Source organism: Tachysurus fulvidraco, chromosome 20, assembly GCF_022655615.1.
Source record: "Tachysurus fulvidraco isolate hzauxx_2018 chromosome 20, HZAU_PFXX_2.0, whole genome shotgun sequence".
Classification (NCBI taxonomy): Eukaryota; Metazoa; Chordata; class Actinopteri; order Siluriformes; family Bagridae; genus Tachysurus; species Tachysurus fulvidraco.
In genome coordinates, this window is record NC_062537.1 from 5,445,223 (window position 1) to 5,466,068 (window position 20,846).

At 39.3% G+C, this 20,846-nt stretch overlaps 2 long non-coding RNA genes across 2 annotated transcripts; both read right to left on the reverse strand.

Annotated features, from left to right (window-relative positions):
* Positions 1-9,758: 9,758 nt before the first annotated feature.
* Positions 9,759-13,369, reverse strand: LOC125139774. Its single transcript, XR_007138879.1, has 3 exons — positions 12,452-13,369; positions 11,143-11,381; positions 9,759-9,974 (listed from the first exon to the last, which is right to left on the reverse strand). It is a non-coding gene; the product is annotated as an uncharacterized LOC125139774 (long non-coding RNA).
* A 596-nt stretch (positions 13,370-13,965) lies between these two features.
* LOC113638300 lies at positions 13,966-20,846 on the reverse strand. The gene is made up of 5 exons (XR_003439562.2): positions 20,308-20,846; positions 19,936-20,100; positions 16,686-17,545; positions 15,172-15,733; positions 13,966-14,890 (listed from the first exon to the last, which is right to left on the reverse strand). It is a non-coding gene; the product is annotated as an uncharacterized LOC113638300 (long non-coding RNA).

Sequence of the window (20,846 nt, forward strand, 5' to 3'; positions counted from 1 at the left end):
TCATTCATTCATTTTCTACCGCTTATCCGAACTTCTCGGGTCATGTGGAGCCTGTGCCTCAGGCGTCATCGGGCATCAAGGCAGGATACACCCTGGACAGAGTGAAAACCCATCGCAGGACACACACACACTCATTCACACACACTCACACACTAGAGATGCCAATCAACCTACCATGCATGTCTTCTGACCAGGGGAGAAAACCGGAGTACCCCGAGGAAACCCCCGAGGCACGGGGAGAACATGCAAACTCCACACACACAAGGCGGAGGCGGGAATGGAACCCCCAACCCTGGAGGTGTGAGGCGAACGTGCTAACCACTAAGCCTGATTAAACATCTTAGGCAGTTTTATCTCTACTTAAAATTCTTCTTATTAAAAAAGATACATAAAATATATAGTTTTAGCCCTTAAGGGATAAAGTTTTAATCTTTCCTCTAAACGTATTGAAGCAAATCAGTCCTCACACTCTGTGGACATGACTGCTCAAGGTTTCTGTGTTGCTTTTTGATGAGATCATGTTGCTTGACGAGTACATTAGCAGACTGTGAACTGCTAGTACTGTATATGTAGTGTACCGTCTCACACACACATTTACACTTTTATATGCATGCAGTACCAAGACCTCTCATGGCCTTATTTCCACAGCAGCTCCCAAAGTAGTGTACCATAGCCTGATAAATATCAGCTCAATCACACACACATGCTCTCTGTCTCTCTCTCTCTCTCTCTCTCTCTCTCTCTCTCTCTCTCTCTCTTTCTCTCACTCTCTCTCATACCCCATACAGTCTTATTTATCCTCTTCAGGAGCTCCGAGATGTGCTCAGTATACTGTATGTAGATGCTGCACACACTTTATTCACAATGGGACTGGCAGTTCTGCTGTGTGCCTGTGCCAGTGTTTGTGCATGTGTGTGTGTGAGAGAGAGGGGGAGTGCGGTCAAAAATGTTTAAAACATAGAGTTCATGCACAATTTATAATGATGCGCTGCTGCTTTGACAGCGCATGGTTTATTAGCCCCTGGACCCTCAGGCCTTGCTCTAAGGATGCTCGGCTGTAATGGACAAATCTGCTCCACAGATTTATGTATGTTAATGCAGGGAGGGGGGTGGGAGGGGTCTTCATGCGAATCTGCATGAGGAAGGACAAAAGAGGGTCAAATATCAGAAGTCACTCAGGATGAGCTGCTACGATTAAAACAGGAGCTTTGCAGTCAGTCAAGGATTACGTCTTTTTATTTTTTTTAACGCTTTGTCTCAATTTCACCTGAAAATGCTAGATTCCATGCCGCTATTACAGCCAGACGCGGATCGCGCTAATTGCAGCCAATCAGAGCGTACTGAACTGTCACCTCTGATTTCCAATGCTCACATTAAAAGCGAGTAATTGAGCAAATGACAATGTTGCAATCCTCAACTATGAAAGGTAAGGCACAGATCATTATCTCGAATTAATTAATGAATTGAAGAGTTCAGTGAGCATGAACGCTTTTCATTATCCGTCAGACAATTTGCACTTTCAACAGCCACTTTTCAAGCATTAGTGACACCAATGTTATATATGGAATAAGCACTCAATATATAGAGCAGTTTTAAAGGTACAAAGCTCTATTTTTTTATTTATTCCCTTAAAAAAAATCCCTGGAAAATATGTAGAACATGTTAAAAAAACAACAACAGTATTTTGCGGCTGAGAAAACCAGTTTGGAAAACTGCATTGAGATCCAGAAGGCTAGTTTGTGCTTGAGTAGGACTTTATAAGTACGTCACTTAAACAGACTTCCCCAAAACACCTTCGTCCTGACTGCATCTCAGTCTGAAATCTTTCAGCAAAAAAAAAGAAGAAGACTAGTGAGACACTTCTAGTGAGAGTAAAACCAGAATATACACTAGTAGGAGAAATGTACTGGTGGAGGACATGGGCATGGACTGGTGGTGTGTACACACAATCTGTATAAAGACTTAAATATTTTGAATGGCTTGCTTCACATAAGCATTCAGGAAGAAAAATGTTTTCTTTTTCCACTACAAATAAATCAGCATGAGCTGTATTTCTTAACTTTATAGTGTTCAAACCTGGCATTGCTAATGCTAACTCCACTTCTGGAGGCTGTGCTGGAGGCTTTGTGTACATGTCTGGAGATTAGGGTTGTGGGATGAGCTAAAGGAGTAAAATATCATTCAAATCTTATTCAGCTTACAAGTCAATACAGACATAAATAACACTATACTATATATCTTATGTTGTGTCTGACTAGAGGTAGAATAAATTAAAAGTAGTAGAAATTTCTACTCAGGAACTAGTTTTTGTTTTTTTTCAACCACGAGTTCATGGACTCACTCATTAAAGTTAGCTAGGTAGCATGTAGCTAAGAAAAGATAAACACCGAGTCATCCGAGATTGTTTGTTCTTTTTCCCTGACTGTTTCACCTTGACCGAACAAAGGATGACTCTGTGTTTATCTTTTCTTAGCTACATGCTACCTAGCTAACTTTAATGAGTGAGTCCATGAACTCATGTTTGAAAAAAAAAACAACTAGATCCTGGGTAGAAATTTCTACTACTTTTAATTTATTCTACCTCTAGTCAGACACAACATAATGATAACAAATATTGTTTTATCTTTCTTTAAAAAAAATGGAAGAACATCTCTGTTTCATGAACAACTGTTCTCTATAAAACAACATATATAACAGAATGCATGAGAGGTCATGTGGGATCTCCTTATATGGCAAATATAATGATTGTGGTGATTCTGACAGCCCATTTGCACCCCACTCTCACGAAGCCTGGCAAATTCACACCCTCTGCAACACCCTCATCCTCAGCATTACTACTCCTCTCACATCATAACCCATCAGGACCTAAAGGATTGATTCTGTAGAAGAAAGACTGGAGGGGAGGTCAAAGAAGAAACACCTCAAACTCACCACTCCCATTAACATGCAATTCTCGTACAGTAGAACTGATGATGAGGCCACGCGAGGGACGAGGCGTGCAGCATGAAGAACGATAGTAAGGTGATGAGGAGGACAAGCAGGGTCTGAAGGGGTTAACACCTGGCTGTGTTTGGTAACGAAATCTTACTGATTACATACAGAGGACGTGCAATGGATTCTATGAACGATGTCATATGATGGTATGCTCTGATCTCTCAATTCGATTCAGTTAATCATCTATACATCCATCTTCTATACCGCTTATACTACACATGAGCCTGGACAGGACAGGACAGGACTCTGGATAGAAGGCGAGGGACACCCAGGACGAGGTGTCAACCCATTGCAGAGCACAATCGCACAACCATTTACACTCTACTCAAAATTTACACATACAACGTCTACACATCATACTGAAAGCGTAAAGCTTTGGTCAAGACCCGATGGGATGTTCAATCAAGGTAGTGTTCAAATAATAACAATAATCCTATGACGTATCCATGATGTAGATAATGTGTGATATGTACAGGGGTGTGGTTTAAGTTGTTTATGAGACAACCAGAGAGAAGTGATGACAAGACACTCAAGTACATAGCTAACGTGTTACACACATGTACTATACTTTTTCCCAGAACAAAGCCTGTAAGTGAAATCTTATTTAAATCTTTTGTCCTAGCCTCCATATTTCCTGTTATGTTTATTCTTCTTCTTCAAAAAATTTTTTTTTTCTCCAAGCATCCCTTATCGGTATCTGGCCCATATGGAGGACACGCACCGATGGCCAGCATTGTGCTGACTCCGTGCGTTAATTGACAGCTTTATGAAGACAGCCCAAACATGCATGCACATCGTCTTTAATAAGATTGGAAGGGGAATACAGATGCCGGCACCTGCGCTTTCCTCCCAATTTTCTTAGCAAGAAGTGATGTGGGAGGCGGTTGTCATGGTGACAAGCGGGCTATCTTTAGGCAGGTAACATTTAAAAATGATTACCTTGACTGGGCTTGAAATATACGGCGGAAAAAAAAAACTTTAAACAGAGAACGACTCCACCTGAGAGTCTTTAACCTGAAGACATCGCTGGAACAGGAATGCTTTATCTCCATAAGTGTCAACATGTTCCTGAATGAGGTGTGATAGAGGGAAACATTGTGTATTGTGTTAGAAATACCACGACTTGTCATAAAGACGTATGCTACACTGTTGTACCTGATACTCGTATACAGTATGTACTGTATATATGGATAGATAGATGTACGGATGGATGAAAGGGCATTAGATTAAGTGTGTTACTATATATAATAACCTTATTTCATTCTTGTACATATACATGTACAGAACGATTTAAGCGCTTGGTATTAAAACGTTAATGAGATGGTTTGAATGTGACGACGTTACTGTAGGTAATCTTCTAGCCGACTAAACGAACAATGCAGGATTGTACTTCATTCCTGTGGTGAACTGATTCTTTAGGTTCTGCCTCACGTGGCACTGGGATGTCTGACAGCAGGTTTATTTGACCGAGTGCTGACAAAGAAAAAGAGATCTTCCTTAGATGATGCTGATAAATGGTAGGAATAGTTTAATCAAAGAAATCACACGTACTGTAACACTCAGACATCTATGAAAGTGAGATAGAACGCAGGTAAGAAACTGCAAACCTCTTTTCACCTAAAGAACAATCCCAGACTTTTTTCCTCCCTTTTCTCTCTCTGTGGATGAGATACTTGTCCAAAACCACACATTTTTGGATCTTCCACTTGGAACACTGTTTTACTTTTACTTCATTAAAACTTTTTCCTTCAACTTGTCGATTTATCCCCAATCTGATACCCTGCATTAGCCACAATGCCTTTCAGCTACCTGAAGATGGCGGCACCAAAAAAGTGATGCAGCAGAGCTTTAATCTTTTCGCCTGTTCATTCTTATATCACTGCGGTGCATTCTGGATCTCCACATCAGCCTTTTAGGAGCTGAACAGCAAAAACCGGAATGTGTTGTCCTATTTAAGAGCCATTTTAACAAGCATTCCCTAGCATTTAGTTTAACCCGATGCCAGGAGTTACTAATTCCACCATTACGCCGACATAATACACAAGCAATTCATTTTCTCTTTGTTAATTGCTAAAAAGCATTCACGTTAAGGTTTAGGCAGAGATCGCTGTCAGGCAAACGAGCGAACATTTCCAGAGAATCTTTTGCGGCAGTCACGTCTAATGCCCCTGTCGAGTTTTAATAATTGAAACAGGCATATTGTTTTAGAACATTGTATTAAAATGCATTAAAAATGCTCAATTTCATTGAGGACATTTTTTCTCTTATTAAAGTGTCAGGGAAATAATTGAAAGGATTGTGTGCTTATAAATATTTGATTTTCCTCTTACCCACATCCACAATGAGAACCTCGCTCACCCCCATTCACCTCCCACCCCCCATCCTGATGGAAAAAAAAAAGTGTTACAATCGTTGTTGTTTTTTTGGGGTTTTGTTTTTTTACACAGTTGAATAACTAAGATTGGACTGTTTGGTTTTGGGGGAAAAAAACTTGCACAAACTAATTTGAAATGAAGTAAAGGCAAAGATCTGATTCATTATTAATACATGAAGCTCTCTGTGTAATTGATAGATTAAAAAAAGGCTTTTTTTGAGAGTCTATGCAGTAGCAGGTGTTCTAGCAGAGAAAAATGGATTTTACCATTGTCTTTTATCATCAACGCTGTCAGCACAGGCTGTGTGTATATGTGTGTGGTTTTGGGTAACGTGTGAACATGTATGTGTACAAGTTGAACTGGTAATTTGGGCTGTTGTTACAGACTCCAGTTAAAAACAGACTCCAAATGGAAGCGAATGGTTTGTCTAGCTTTAATCAGAGTAAATGGTGGTTAGCATGTAAGGGGCTGTTGGATGGCCAGACAGAGAATAGATCTAAAGTTGTATTTGTTGGTTTAAATGTTTATTTGGGTTTTTTATCCCACTTCAGTCATGGCCGCTTCCTGCTCGTTAGCTAGTTCTGGGCTATCGCACGAAAGCTACATCCCGGTGACGGTGTAGGCTTCATCACATCGTTCCCATTGCTCATGTCGCCTCACATGGCTGATGATCACTCAAAGAGGAAATAGTTCGCTGTAATTGTTTCTCACTAACTTTAACTGCATGTGAGAAACACACTAGCTGCTGACAGAGCAGGGGAACTTATACTCTCATTGCATGTCATGTTACTTATTACTCGAGTTGTTTGGCTTGATGGTTGAATTGCATTAGTCACTTTCTTGGGTTAAAAAAAAAACATCTGCTAGATACAGTAGATCTAAAATGACCTGAGAATACACTATAGTATAGACCTACCAAACTATATTATTACATCTTCATTCATTCTTCAGTAAGAGCTTTATCCTGGTCAGAAAGACACCTAGAAGAAAGACGGAGTCATTTTTTTTTTTTTTTGGGAGGTGTGAGGAACCGGAGAACCCAGAAAAAGTGCACACAAACACAGGAGAACAAGGAACATGCCAAATGCTGCGTTTGACTGTAACCTGAAGAGCTCAGGATAGAATCTGCGACCCTGGAGTAAAGATCTGTGGCATCATTCTGTTGTTCTTCTTCTTTATCCGTTATCTAAACGCTTATCGATGTTTATTGTTCAAATTGTTTACAGGAAGGTGTGTGTGTGTGGGGGGGGTGTTTTACTGGCATCTAACCCATGATGAGTGTATGCACCGACTTTAAAGTTAGAGACTGGCTTTAATTTGTAAAAAATGACTAAAACTAAACGCTTTTAAAGGAAGTCCATCTTAACCGTCCATATTCACTGCACTGAGTATGACTCATATTAGTAAAACCGAGGGGGTTGTTTTATGGCTTTATACATTATAACCTTCTGTGGCGCAAACAGCATTGCTTGTTAACTGCTGCCAGTTGTGTGTGTGTGTGTGTGTGTGTGTGTGTGTGTGTGTGTTTTGAATACAAGTGCACTTTACTCACATGGAGAGCCTATAACAGGGTATAACCGTGAATAAGCGTTTGTTTTTCCTGTATATAAATGATGATTTTTTTTCTCCCTTAGATTTGTCCAGAAATTTAAGAAGAAGAAGGGTGGTACTTTTTCTTTCTTTCTTTTCCCCCTCAATCTTTCTGTCTGCCTGTCAGGCCATCCTCCCCCCAGGCATCTGTGCTTGATGGCCTTTATGAAAATATCATAAATTCAATCAGGGTCTGCAAATTTCATGAGCCGTCCATCTTGCTGCTGAATTTCTTAACGGGGTGTCAAAACAATCTGGCCCGTGACGTCTGACGGTGCACACGGTGAGGGGCGAAGCGGCTGGAAATGTGTGTGCGAGCCCCGCTCTCTATCTCTAATCCACCACCCCCCTCCAACCCTAAGCATTTCCACTCAAATCTGAATTTCATATCAGTGAAATATGAAGGCAGAGTCAGACAATATGACTGAGGACTCATTGCATATTGGAAGAATTGTAGGTCACTGCCCCACAAATGAGCTCTCATTTCTAATATCGCACAATGGCACATACATTAGCAAAGGACTTAAAAAAATAATGTCCTTACATGTCGTCAGAACATCATTACGAAGATGGACGCGTCGTGTTCGCGCCTATTCAAAGCCGCGTGGGTCAAAAGAGGACGTTTGACGCGGACAGTCTCGTTTAGTGCGAGTATTTCCTGCGATCCAGAGTCGTCTCCTGGACGGACGGACAGGTCGTGTTTTAATTTTCACGGTATGCGAGAGGAAGTGAACCATTTCGGTGACGTGTCTAGAGGGAAAAAAGAAAATAGAGCACCAGGGCTCTGGGACCGTGTCCCGCTCACCCAAAATGAACCCATGAATATTTCAAACGAATGCAAATAACCACAAGCGAATTGTAATTGCCACAAATCAAAATTCAATTAATGTTTAACACGAGCAAAATCTTCCTGACACAAAGGCTTCTTATGTTTCAAGGATCTTCCTAATCCTGTGCTACTGATATTAATAAAAGAGTTTATTTTAAATTGTGTAGCTGCTTAAGAAAAGAATAGAAACTTTCTTCTTTTTTTATATGTTAAACAAATAGAACTATTTTTAATCATGAATGTGTTCATTACAAGTACGAGTAAAAAGCTAAGATAATTATAAAGACATTGCAGTAATAGATGGTTCCTATATACAGAAAATATTTCCTGTAACGAATACTAATATAGTACTGTACAGTATCAGTGGCAGTGTGTTTAATATGCCTATGGGATAAGGATGAGCACAGTAAAAAATACTGTATATTGTTCATTTGATTTGATCCTCTGTATAAAACTGTGTATTATATAATGCTTAGGATTTGAGCTTAAAAAAAAAGTCATGTGAGCTTCTCCATGAGCTGTGAGGAGTCAGTGAGCCACAGGGGATATCCCGAGTCTGACAGGAGACCACAACGCGGTGATGAATTCATGTGTCACCGTCTTACATGTCGCAATAAATGCTTGGAGGTTGCTTAGAACGGCCTGATTATTTGCACAGGCTGTTTTTCGGACCCAGTCACACACTGCTGTAGTGTCTGACTTTCTACGTGTCGTCAACAGGGACGATATTGTGATAGAGATCTGAGACACAGATGTGAGAAGCTATTTCTGATGAACCGTACTGTTCTATTTTAACAAACACCCTGAACGATCACGATCATTTCTCATTGGTATGTGATCTTCAATGACGTCACGAAGTCTTTCCAGTTCGAACTTAATCAGTTTCATCCTCGTGTTAGTCTACATTCATGTCGATGCAGCAGTGCTTTAGTGTTTTAATCTGTCCGGCTCGTTTAGCTCCTCATCTATACACTGTGCCTCGACAGATCAGATCTCGGTTTCAGATATCGCTCTCAGCGCTATCTCGCTATCCATATTCTAAACTATTAACTAGTTGGATTTCTCATTGATATGTCACTGAATCATGTCATATAGATGATGTCCATGATATGAAAAAAAAACATGTTTTTTTTTTTTTTTCTTATTTCACATATCGTTTAGAAATCCGTCTTAATTCCTCTCTACAATTCATATTAAATACCCATCGCGTTCGTGAGCCATTCATACTGAGAAGAAGTAAAGAGTCCTTAATTCACTGTAGTTAAACAGCATCACTCTAATTTCCCTGACAAACACAAGCCTCCTGCTCCCAAACGGTGACTGCTTACAAACCCGTTGTATTTACAAGGGCCAGATAAAACAAATTCTAATAAAGATGTGACTGATTTAATGTTTATTGTATGTCTGCATGGGTTTACTTATAATTATAGCTCTTTTGGCTCGCAAACAAATGCTGAACTTCCTTAATTTTACCCCTGGGATAAGTGGCAGCTGAGGAACCAGCAATCTGGGCCCTGTTTTTTTTTTTGTTTTCTTTTTTTTTCCCCACTGCAATATTCCCTTTCAGATTTTCAGCTTGGAGTAGAACGCAGTGACACTGAGCCATCTGTTGTTGTGTTAAAAACAAACCGGTCGTCCTTTTCTCTGGCGCTTGACAAAGCGTAGTGAGGCAGAATGGAAAACACACAAAAGACGGAACATAATGTTATAACGTGACGTAATATGATTTTAACTGTTAAATACACACTAGTTTTATACCTTACACTAAAATTTAGCTGGATTGATGGATTTTTTTATTTCTATTCGATTGCAGTCTTAGCTAGTGTTTAATTTTTCTAAATTGCAATGTCAAGGAAACGGAAATCGTGTCGCCATGCTGCACTGCATTCTGGGATGCCAAACACAGCACTGTTGTTAGATCTTGTCTTTTGAATTAAACGTTGTAAAAATAACAAGATAGCAAAGCGAAAGTAAGGTGTTTGTACCAGTTTGTACCACGGAATCTAAATGAGATCATTAGCAATGCAGTTAGTTATACGGTGTGATCGGAATCAAGGTCAGTTCACAAATACAGCACATACCGGCAATGTTTAAATGTTAGAAATCACTTCTACGCCATCCTCAATGGTGAGCTCAGTGAGTTCGGCATGGTCGTTGGTTTTCAATAAACTGCTGCTGCTGATCTCCTGTGAGAGATGTGGAGAAGGAGTGAGTGTCAGAGGAGAATAACCAGACTGATTTGTGATGACGGAAATGCTACGATAACCAAAATACGGCAGTTAAAGAGGTGTGTGTTGGCAATACTACCCTCTGAACCACCATACCACCACATCTGGACCAATCCAGGCCAATAAACACCTAATGTTTTTGTTGCACATTAATTAATTTGTAGGTTAAAGACACAATCCTGTCTGTATGATTCAAATTCGACAGAAGAAGAGTACATGTACAGTACATGGTCAGAGTATAAAACAAACCCATTAACAAAGCGGACTCATTCTGGGAGCAATCCCTAAACGAGGCTTCGATTCGTGACGGATGACGTCATTAGAGGAAAACATCACAAGCACCGATACAGAGCTTCACCTGAAACATGTACTATGGCTGATGCTCCAGTACCCAGGATAACATCTCTACTTAACATTGTGGTTCATGGATCCGGGTCAAAAGCATTGTAAAGCGCCTGTAGAGAGTATTATTCAGTCTGGTGCTTGGTTTACTGTTTAACAAAACATGTGCGTTTACAAGGATCTTACTGTTTGGATTTCTGTCTAAACCTTAATAAAGATTTGAACCAATTTAATCGCATCTACTAGAGTTGTGATTAGAGGAATCTAACAACTTAACATATACTCCTTTGGTAAAACCTCACATTAAGACACACCTGTCCAAAAATTGGTCCAACTCAGTGGTCCCTATAGAGCAGGTACTGTACACAATGCATCAGCTCGTAAACCAGTGCTTCCCACTGGACGGAAACCCCTCTGCACTTCACAGGCTTGCTCTTCACCAATTGTTCCCAAAACAATTAGGAACAGTGAATACCTGGTGTGTTAAGACCTGTGAGAAGGAAAACATGTGGACTCTCTAGGGAGCCAGGAACTGGTTTGGGATGAAAAAAAAATAAATGAGTTGTTTAGTGGAGAGGTACTGGAAGAAATAAAGCTCAAAGATAAAAAAAAAGTCAAGTTCAAGTTCAGTAAGCGTTGACAATTGAAACACTGTCTACTCAGGACATTATTAATAACAGATACAATGAAATGATGGAATGTCATTACAGACATCATGGTGGCCTTAAAAGTGTCAAGATCTCTGGTTTGGGTTACTGTCTGTGTAGATGTAGCATGTTCTCACCATGTGTGTAACGGATGTTCCTCTAAGTTCTCTGGTGAACAAGTGGGAATGTGTTCATGTAATTTCTGGATCCACCATCACCAAGGCCAGCTTAAAACACATCGCTTATTGGTCTGGACACAATACACTCTTGCCACATTCGCATGAACCCCAATTTTCCAATCTGGGGAGTCGAGGGTTAAGTTCTGGAGGCAGAAGCAGGGGCTTGGGAATGTGCTTTTAATGAAGGTTGCTGCCATCTAAAAGAGATCATGCAAATGAGAAAGTAAACAACAACAACAAAAAAACCCTGAAAAATAATGAGGTTTTTGCTAAAACCCACTTCCTGTCAGTAACCCAAACCACCTACAGCACCATCAATTACAATTAGCTGTGAAATATCTACAGTACAGGAGCTCTGAATCATCCTGAGACTGCAAGAAACATTATAGGAAGCTTACTGAGTAACATGTCAACAGGGAAGAACAGAAATCACTAAAATGTCATTAGTAAAGCTTGACAAAAGTGTTTTGGGTTGATTTTTACTGCTATTATCATGTTACACAATAGATGTAGGATGACGACAAATGTATTTTGTATTTATTGGTTTAATGTAACGGCTCCATGTTCAGGATTTTCCTGGCGGTTGAAATATGTCCAATGTCTATGTACAGTTTGTATGTGAATATTTCACCTTCTTTATTGCTCTATAGAACTGGAATGAAATGTTTGTCACCTACTTCTAATGATATACACTACCGGGAAGATTCCATCTTGTTTTCTATAGAGAAAGGATATAATAAAGACAACATTTCATCTCTAAAGAGCTCCATCACTGTATCCTGTACTGCACTGGATATTATACACCTTGCTACACTTGCTACTTTGTCCTCTAAACCTCAGGACTCTTGGGATTTAAGATGGTGCTGGTGGTCCTACAGTGCTGTCAATAAGGTCACAGTTTAAAGTCTGGTGTCTGCGTGACCCCTTGGCTTCGCTTTGTCACTGAGTAAATTCATTCTGCCGTGTCCTTGAATATGCTGTTCTCAGGATCACCGGCAAGCTGGAGAGGCTTTAAATTCACACATCATGACTTTAACCGTGTTTGTTTTTAATTTATATACCAGTAGGTGCTGCCTTTTACATTTACACTCGAGGTTATGAGTTTTCATAAGTCTTGCAAATGTTAATAACTGAAATAAAATTAAAAAAAATCCATTTTGTTTTTATTTCACATAACTAATAACTAAATTTTCACTAATGAACCAGTTCAAATGTTTACATGCATTTGATTACTAATTTCTCGTTGTTTGATCGCGTTGGTTTGCACCTTTTTCAAAAGTCCCTCGGTTGTCCTCAACATCATTGAGTCGCTGCTGGGAAGAGATTAGATATGCAGAAGATGCTGGAAAAGACCAGGAGGATTTAGGAAGGCACAGTGGTCTGTATGACTGCTCATGACAAACAAGGGACTCATGAAAAACTGTAAAGAAACATAAAAATACTTTGCTGATCATCCAGGCTTTAACACACACAGTACTAAGAAACAAGCGTGTGTAAACCTTTGTATTAGTTCTTTTCTGTAAATTCAGTTACTATTTTGCCTGTTATGTAAAAGATCTTTAAAAATAAATAAACAAATTTTCCTTGAAATTAACATTTTGCTGGTTCCGCAAGGCGTCTGTAAACGTATGACCTCGACTCTAAGTCCTTTCTGGAGAATTTATTTAAGCAAGCATTAAAAAAAGACACATTCAGGCTCGATATGGAAATTAGGGATGTAACCGAATACCTATACAGAGCAAACGAAAACAGATACAAATGGATTATTGCAATGATGGATTATTGCAATGGACTCCTTACTGGGATCCCCAAAAAGAGCATTAGTCTGAGCACATCACTCCAGTCCTCAGGTCCTTACACTGGCTTTCAGTTACATTTAGAATAGATTTTAAAGTATTGTTACTCGTTTATAAATCAAGTCATGGCTTTTGGACTGAAATACATTACAGATATGCTAATTGAATATAAACCAAGCAGACTACTCAGATCATTAGGATCAGGTCAGTTAGAGATACTAAGGGTTCACTCAAAACAAGGTGCATCAGCATTTAATTATTATGCCACCTAGAGCTGGAATCAGCTTCCAGAAGAGATCAGATGTGCTTCAACAGTAGACACTTTTAAATCAAGATTAAAAACACATCTGTTTAACTCTGCATTTACAGAATGAGCGCTGTGCTGCTTCACACTGACTGCACTTTTTATCCAAATCACTTTTACTCCTGTTTTATTCTTTTTAACACAATTTAAACTGTTTTTATTAAAATCACATTTATTGTCTTTAATTGTTCCTTGTTTTTATTGTATATATATTTTTTCTCTCTTATAAATTGTTTTCTAATTTCTATGTAAAGCCCTTTGAATGACCTCTGTGTATGAAATGTGCTATACAAATAAACTTGCCTTGCCTTGCTGATACAAATCTGTCACGAGCGAAGCTTACAGCTTACAGGCAGCATTCATAAAACACTTATATGTAAAACAGTGTTTGGTCAATTATCCTTAATATCTGCCTGGTCAGGTCGAGTTGTTTATGTTTTGGGGAACAAGAAATGTTGTGATTGCAGGTAGGAATGATGCAGGCCTGCATGAGAGGGGAAAAAAACAACAACTCCCATGCACATGTCTATTTCCAACTCTTCTCTGAGTTTAAATCTAAGTTCAGATACTGATATGATTGTAGCACTACAACAAATACAAATACAGTTAGTAGTATTAGGACAAACGGAGTTTACACCCGGAATGCAAATGTAAGCCAGGTAGTTTACCAGGATAAAATGTGGCATGTGTAGGGATGGTGGCATTTCTAGTTTGCATATTTTAATTTCTTCATTGGGATTAAAGTGTAAGTGCATCTATGCAACTTTTACTGATGTCTAATCGTTTATTTTGCAAAAAGACAAAACAAAAACAGGAATATATTCAGTTTGGGTAAAAGATGTTGAGAAGAGGTTTTGGGGATATTTAATGGAGATAAATAGTTGAATGTAGATTCTATGATTTCTGAGTTGCTCTACATCTTTATTTAAACGATGTATTACTATAGTAACCACTTTCAGTGCGTGCAGTAATGTAGGTGTCCACAAGGGGGAAGCATTGTGCTGATGGAACGAGTCTGTTCGTCTTTCTCTCCTTTCAGTTGTAGTTTAGAGATGAGTAAAGCTAAGTAATGCTGGGGGGGGGGCGTTAAATTTGCATTGAAATATATGATAAAGAATAGGTTTGTGAATAGATTTTCACCAGTTGGAATGATTTCTTGGCTGATACTTGAAATCAAAGCGTCAGGTTCATAAACCAAACATCACGATTGCGATATTGATTTTTTTCCCCCATGTTTCCCCCTAGAATACCCCCACACTCACTTCAGCAGACACCTCAAGAAAGGTCAGGGATGATTACACTGAGTCAGAGGTGTCTCTGGTCCTCAAGTGCCCCATAGTGTAGCAAACACTGACAGAAAGGTTTATATCAAGGTCTTGTAGAGTGCCTACGCAGCAGTCCTGGGATTTGACCTCGCAACCTTCTGGCTCTTAGCGGAGAACCCGAGCTGCTGAACTACTACCGCGAACAGGTCGGAGGAACATACGCAAGTGTTGGTCCATTTGGGTGAAACACTGTCTGTGCTTGTTTTTGTGCACTTCAAAGATTTCACGCTGCTACTTTATTTGTTGTCATAGAAGCAGTACAGCGAGATGTCATGCTGTTCCTACACACACACACACACACACACACACACACACACACACACACACACACACACACACACACACACACAGACAGCTTGATAGCTTGGGAAAGTATGCAGGTGGTTATGTAAGGCAGGTGGGAATATGCTGTCTTCCTTTTAGATAGTTACACAACACTCCACTACTGTAACATAACAGTCGTTTAACTGTATCAAAATATTTCATAAGATATTTACATTATGTTCTGCAAATGTCATCATTATTCAGTCATTTTGTGATACAGGTTCAGTCTAGGACTTACAATTTTCAGTGTCCTGCAATGCTGCCCATTTTTTTTTACTACACACCTCCACAGGATTACAAGGGACCTGGAACCTGGTGCCTACATCCCAGAGTACTCTGGGCACAAGGCATCCAGGGTGGGGTGCCAACCCATCTTATTCATTTATCCTCAATAAATGCTTTATCCTAGTAAGGGTTGTGCTGGAAATTGAGTCTATCCTGGGAACACACACACACACACAGCATTTAACCATTAGCATAGACTAATATTACAGGATGGTGAAATGTATAGCATTTCCATCTCACACAATGGTCCCCATGTTGATCCTGAGCTCGAGTTACTGTCTAGAGTTTCTCATGTTCTCCCTATGTCCCTCTGGTTTCCTCCCACTTTACCAAACACCAGTAGGTGAATTTGTGAGAGTGAGTGGAAGAGAGAGACTGACTACTGAACGGAAGGTTGTAGGTTTAAAACCCAAATCCACCAAGCTGCCACTTTTGGACACTCTTGATAAGTGCTGTAAAATGTCATGAACCTGCATTCCATCCATCCCAAGATTGACTCTGGAGCCACCATGACCCTGATCAGGATAAAGCACAAATTGCAGAACGTGTGAATGTAGAACCATCAGCTTGCATAAGTCCTTCTCATGATACTATGAACACTGCAAGACTTCTACCTGCAAACTTGTGATAATTAGCATAGCAACGGGTTAGGATTTGATTCTATGCCTAAAAAATACTGACGCATAATGACCAAGAAGAAATATTAATTACTGAAACAGAGGTCAATACAAATAGCTGCTAATTACAGCTGTGTGTGCGAGTGTAATGTGTGTAATGGTGTAGAGTTACTGTAAATGGAGACGTCTCATTGGTAAAGACGTGTTCCTAAGAGACTGAGAGGCTCTTGGGAGATTCATTCCAGATGTGATGCATTAGCCATTTCTATCAGATGTTTGTGTATCATATGTTTATGTGACAAATAAAGGCTTCTTCTAAGATTAGTCTTAATTTTCTGATTGTTGGTCTAGCTTTTTAAACTTAAACATTACTTAAAAAACATCAAAAGGTTGCAAAATGAGGTTTCTGTATGAATCCTTATGAATATATATTTTTTTACATTGTAAGGTGTATGAGGAAGATATACAGCGGATAAAATGCACAGCGGCTGATGCACAGCGACACAGAGCAGAGTTACCAACCTAACAGCCATCAGCCAGCCCTAGAGTTTTATTTCTTATACCTCAGCAATTTACATATAATCATGTTTTTTATTTAACAAAATATATATATAATATCCAGGTTTATTTATTTATATACGCATGCATTGAATTTTTTTATTTATAGTTACATTTAACTATTCAAGTTCCTCTTATCATTTACATTATAACATAATAGAACAATCGACATGTATATATCAGGTGCCCTCATATTTTACTGTAGTAATATTGAACCTTTGACCATAACTGCATATCTGCAAGCCCAAAGATGACCTAGTATCATCTCCAGGATGTATTCCCCATCTCATACCTAGTGTTCCCGGAACAGGATCCGAATCCACCTTGACCTGGACACAGATAAAGCGCTTACTGAAGAAGAATGAATTAATGTCATGGCCAGACCTGTCAGAGTCTCTCCTTGTACAGGTTACACCTTTTTAAGCCACTGTAAGCTCTTGTCATACCTTGGGCATTTGTCTACTGCTAATCGTTTAGATCAGGGGTTTCCAAAGCCTGGCCCCAGGGCCATATGTGGCCTCTGGAAAGATGCTAATTGGCTGGCAGCTTCTCTTTTTGAATATCCCTTTCACCTCATGGTGGCAGCAGACTGCATTTACACAGTTACTTAAAATGCAAGAGTTGCTTTAAACCCCCCTTTGTCCGAACCTGCAAATGAATACAATGGCAAAACGATGGCTAGAGAAAAATAAGTGCAAAACTAACAGTGAAAAGAAAGAGAAAAAACCTTTCATGAATTCAACCGAGTATTAAAAACAATGAATGCGTGAAAACAGACTAATCTGTCCCACTTTTTTTAAAAAAAAAAAAAAAGCAGGATTCATCCTGATGATGAAGATACAATAAACATTTGTAAACAAAGTTTACAGTTTACAGAGCCTCAGAGTTACGGACATGAGACATCCACTGCTAAATATTGAACATGACCCAATGATGGATGACTTGTTCATGATTAATATTTAATGAATGTTAATGATTTAATGTCCTGACTGAAGCACAAAAAATCTCATATGGGATGAGAGGCAAAAGCCCACAGTGGACAAGAGCAAACCTGGCGACAAAAGAGACACAAATGTGGACATGGACAAGTCTGGAAATAGTATTCATCTCCTCCGCATTGGTTAGAAATCCTCAGATGAATGGATCATCCACCTGTAACACAAAAAAAAATAAATCCCTTTCAGTTAAACTGAATCTATGTATTGTAGTATTGTTTAGGATTGATCTTGTTTTTCTGCTTTTATGTTGGAATGAACAAAATACTGGATATTGAACCAACCACAATAGAACTAGCCAAGAAATCTGTAATTTTGAATCATGGCTGAATCAAGATGAGAAGACTGCACTCAAGACCTCAAATCAGATTCTACACACAAATATATTCATTCATTAGTTATGAAAATTTAATATGCTTAAACTAATAAATTCAAAAGGTCTTGTTGACATAATGCAACAAGTCAATATGAGTCAGTATTTCTTGTTAGCTATTACTTACTAGGGGGGCACGGTGGCTTAGTGGTTAGCACGTTCGCCTCACACCTCCGGGGTCAGGGATTGATTCCCGCCTCCGCCTTGTGAAGTTTGCATGTTCTCCCCGTGCCTCGGGGGTTTCCTCCAGGTACTCCAGTTTTCTCCCCCCGGTCCAAAGACATGCATGGTAGGTTGATTGGCATCTCTGGAAAATTGTCCGTAGTGTGTGAGTGTGTTGGCACTCCGTCCAGGGTGTATCCTGCCTTGATGCCCGATGACGCCTGAGATAGGCACAGGCTCCCCGTGAACCGAGGTAGTTCGGATAAGCGGTAGAAAATGAGTGAGTGAGTGTGAGTTACTAATACAAGTTACTAATAAAATGGGACATACAGTCATTTTGTTTAAAAATACTTTTAAAAAAAAGGTTTATTTTATAAATGTTTCTATTTTAGACAATGCATTAGTTTTCAAATATTATATTTGGTCCAAACAGGATTAATGCTACAAAGGAAATTTAGCATTTTACTTTAAATAAATAAATACAATACAATACAATACAATACGAAAAATATAAAAAGATGCTGTCTGAGATTTTCCTTGCAAAACCGTAGCATGTTCTCCAAGAAGGCTGGAATAACTGACTAGGCTGTAGGCTGAATTGTGTACTAATGTTGTTACTTATTTAATTATTATAATTATTGCATTAAAACTCTTTATGCGGTTTTAAATTCCAATTAAAATGATATTATTTGCTTTGGTACACTATGGTATGTTGTCACGAAAGAAGCACACGACCCAAGAGTAATCAGAAGTGTTGTTTGAAAATAAAAATAAATCTTTAATTAAATGAACCATATAGTTAATAGTGGAGTCAGGTCTTCAGTCCTGGTTTCATTCTGTTTAAATTAAGATTAAATCAGAGACTACAAACTTACTGTATTGTAAAGAGCTACTCTGGTGAAGAACGGTTTATCCGAACTACCTCGGGTCACGGGGAGCCTGTGCCTATCTCAGGCGTCATCGGGCATCAAGGCAGGATACACTTGAACGAAGTGCCAACCCATCGCAGGGCGCACACACACACTCTCATTCACTCACACACTACGGACAATTTTCCAGAGATACCATGCATGTCTTTGGACCGGGAGAGGAAACCGGAGTAACCGGAGGAAACTCCACACACACAAGGCGGAGGCGGGAATCGAACCCCCAACCCTGGAGGTGTGAGGAAAACGTGCTAACCACTAAGCCACCATGCCCCCCCCCCCTTGAAATATGAACATCATTAATGAAATGTTTAACAAGACAGAACTCTGAAATGCTACACAAACCATGAGTCAAACTGATACTGAGACAGAAAGAGACAGAGAGAGAATGAGAGTAAGAGAGAGAGAGAGAGAGAGAGAGAGAGAGAGAGAGAGAGAGAGAGAGAGAGAGAGAGAGATAGAAAGTGAGAGAGACACAGAACACTCCTTGTGGGTGTCAGCTGAGGCAATTGCTGCGATTAAAAATGATAGCACCAAAGGAGGTTTTTACAGTGAACACACAATTGCAAAACAGTCAGCATCAACTAGTAGAAAGTTTGAAAGCATCACTTGGATATTTTGCACAGTACATGTCGAGTACATAATGACTAAAGACCCAATGAAGGCTGTGGAGGAAGTACTCAAAAAGCTAAAGTATAATATGTCAAAATCTTATACTCAGACAAAAGTGAAATTATCCGGACAAAAAATATACAAGTGGGAAATAGTAAAGGTCTAATGCCATATTTTCATGTGAAATGTAACTTCTATTGCTGATCTTAAAGGGCTATAAGCGACTACACTATTTTGCCTGCAGAGATATTTTAATAATGATAATTATATGTTTGTTGCTCACATAACGCCACACGGTTAGATGATGAATTCACTAAATGAAAAATATCCTTGTTTTTTTTCGTTAAAATTTGACTTATTACACTTATACAATTGTGTCAACTACTGGAATCGGGGACGGTCTAACCTAGTATTAGCTAGTAAACAGGTTAATTAAATATACCCGGTTAACGTTAGCAGATTAGCTAAACTTACCTCACCATTCTTCTCGTTTCATATAATGGAGTCGTTGCTTACTCCAATATATTTTAACCCTTTTATTGAGGTAGGACCAGGAGCAATTGTTTTCGTTTTCCACACTGCAGTCCTGGTGGTTTATCCATCGCGCTAGCTACATTATGTAGCATAGAAGATCAGCTGCTGTTAAACAAACATTACCTCAACACTGAGCTCTTTGAAATAAACAGTTTTCTAATGACGTGATTTCATTGCCTTCAAATGACTCTTTTTTTTTTTTTACAAATAAACTTCTTTAAATTTACCACCCAAAACTAAAACAAGACGACAAGCTCGACAAACAGTATGAAAGCCAAATTAGACTATGTTAAATAATGCTTTCTTTATTACCTTTGTCTTGCTACTCCTTAATCACCCTCTATTACACCGTCCAATTAAGATCCTTGCAAGAACCTTCTGGAAAGCGTTTCTTTATTATCTACCGTACCTCAATCAGTGATGTTGAATCTACCAACACTTGAAACCCACCAAAACTTGGATCAGGTGTGAAAGAGAACTGTGCCATGTGCTGAACGTCTAAACAAATAGCAATGCAACAAGAGGGTATTTTTGGAAACATCTGCACATCCAGAGTATTGTGTAGTGTTCTTCAGTTATGCTGAAGGTCATGTACTGTAGCAGGACGTAAGAGGCACTTGTGCACTCTTACGTAGTGACATATTGTGCAAAAGGCAATGGTGTTTGTACTGTTTTTTATCAATGCTGAGTGCGGTTTCAAGCTGCAATGGCAGCAGGCCTGAAGAGTGACCCTGGCACATAGGGCAGATTTGTCTAGGTCATTGACTAGGTCAGCAGTGCCTTGACAATGTTTGCAGCATTTACCACAGGCCTGCTATTTTTTGGATGGCACATGGTGGACACTTGGAAAT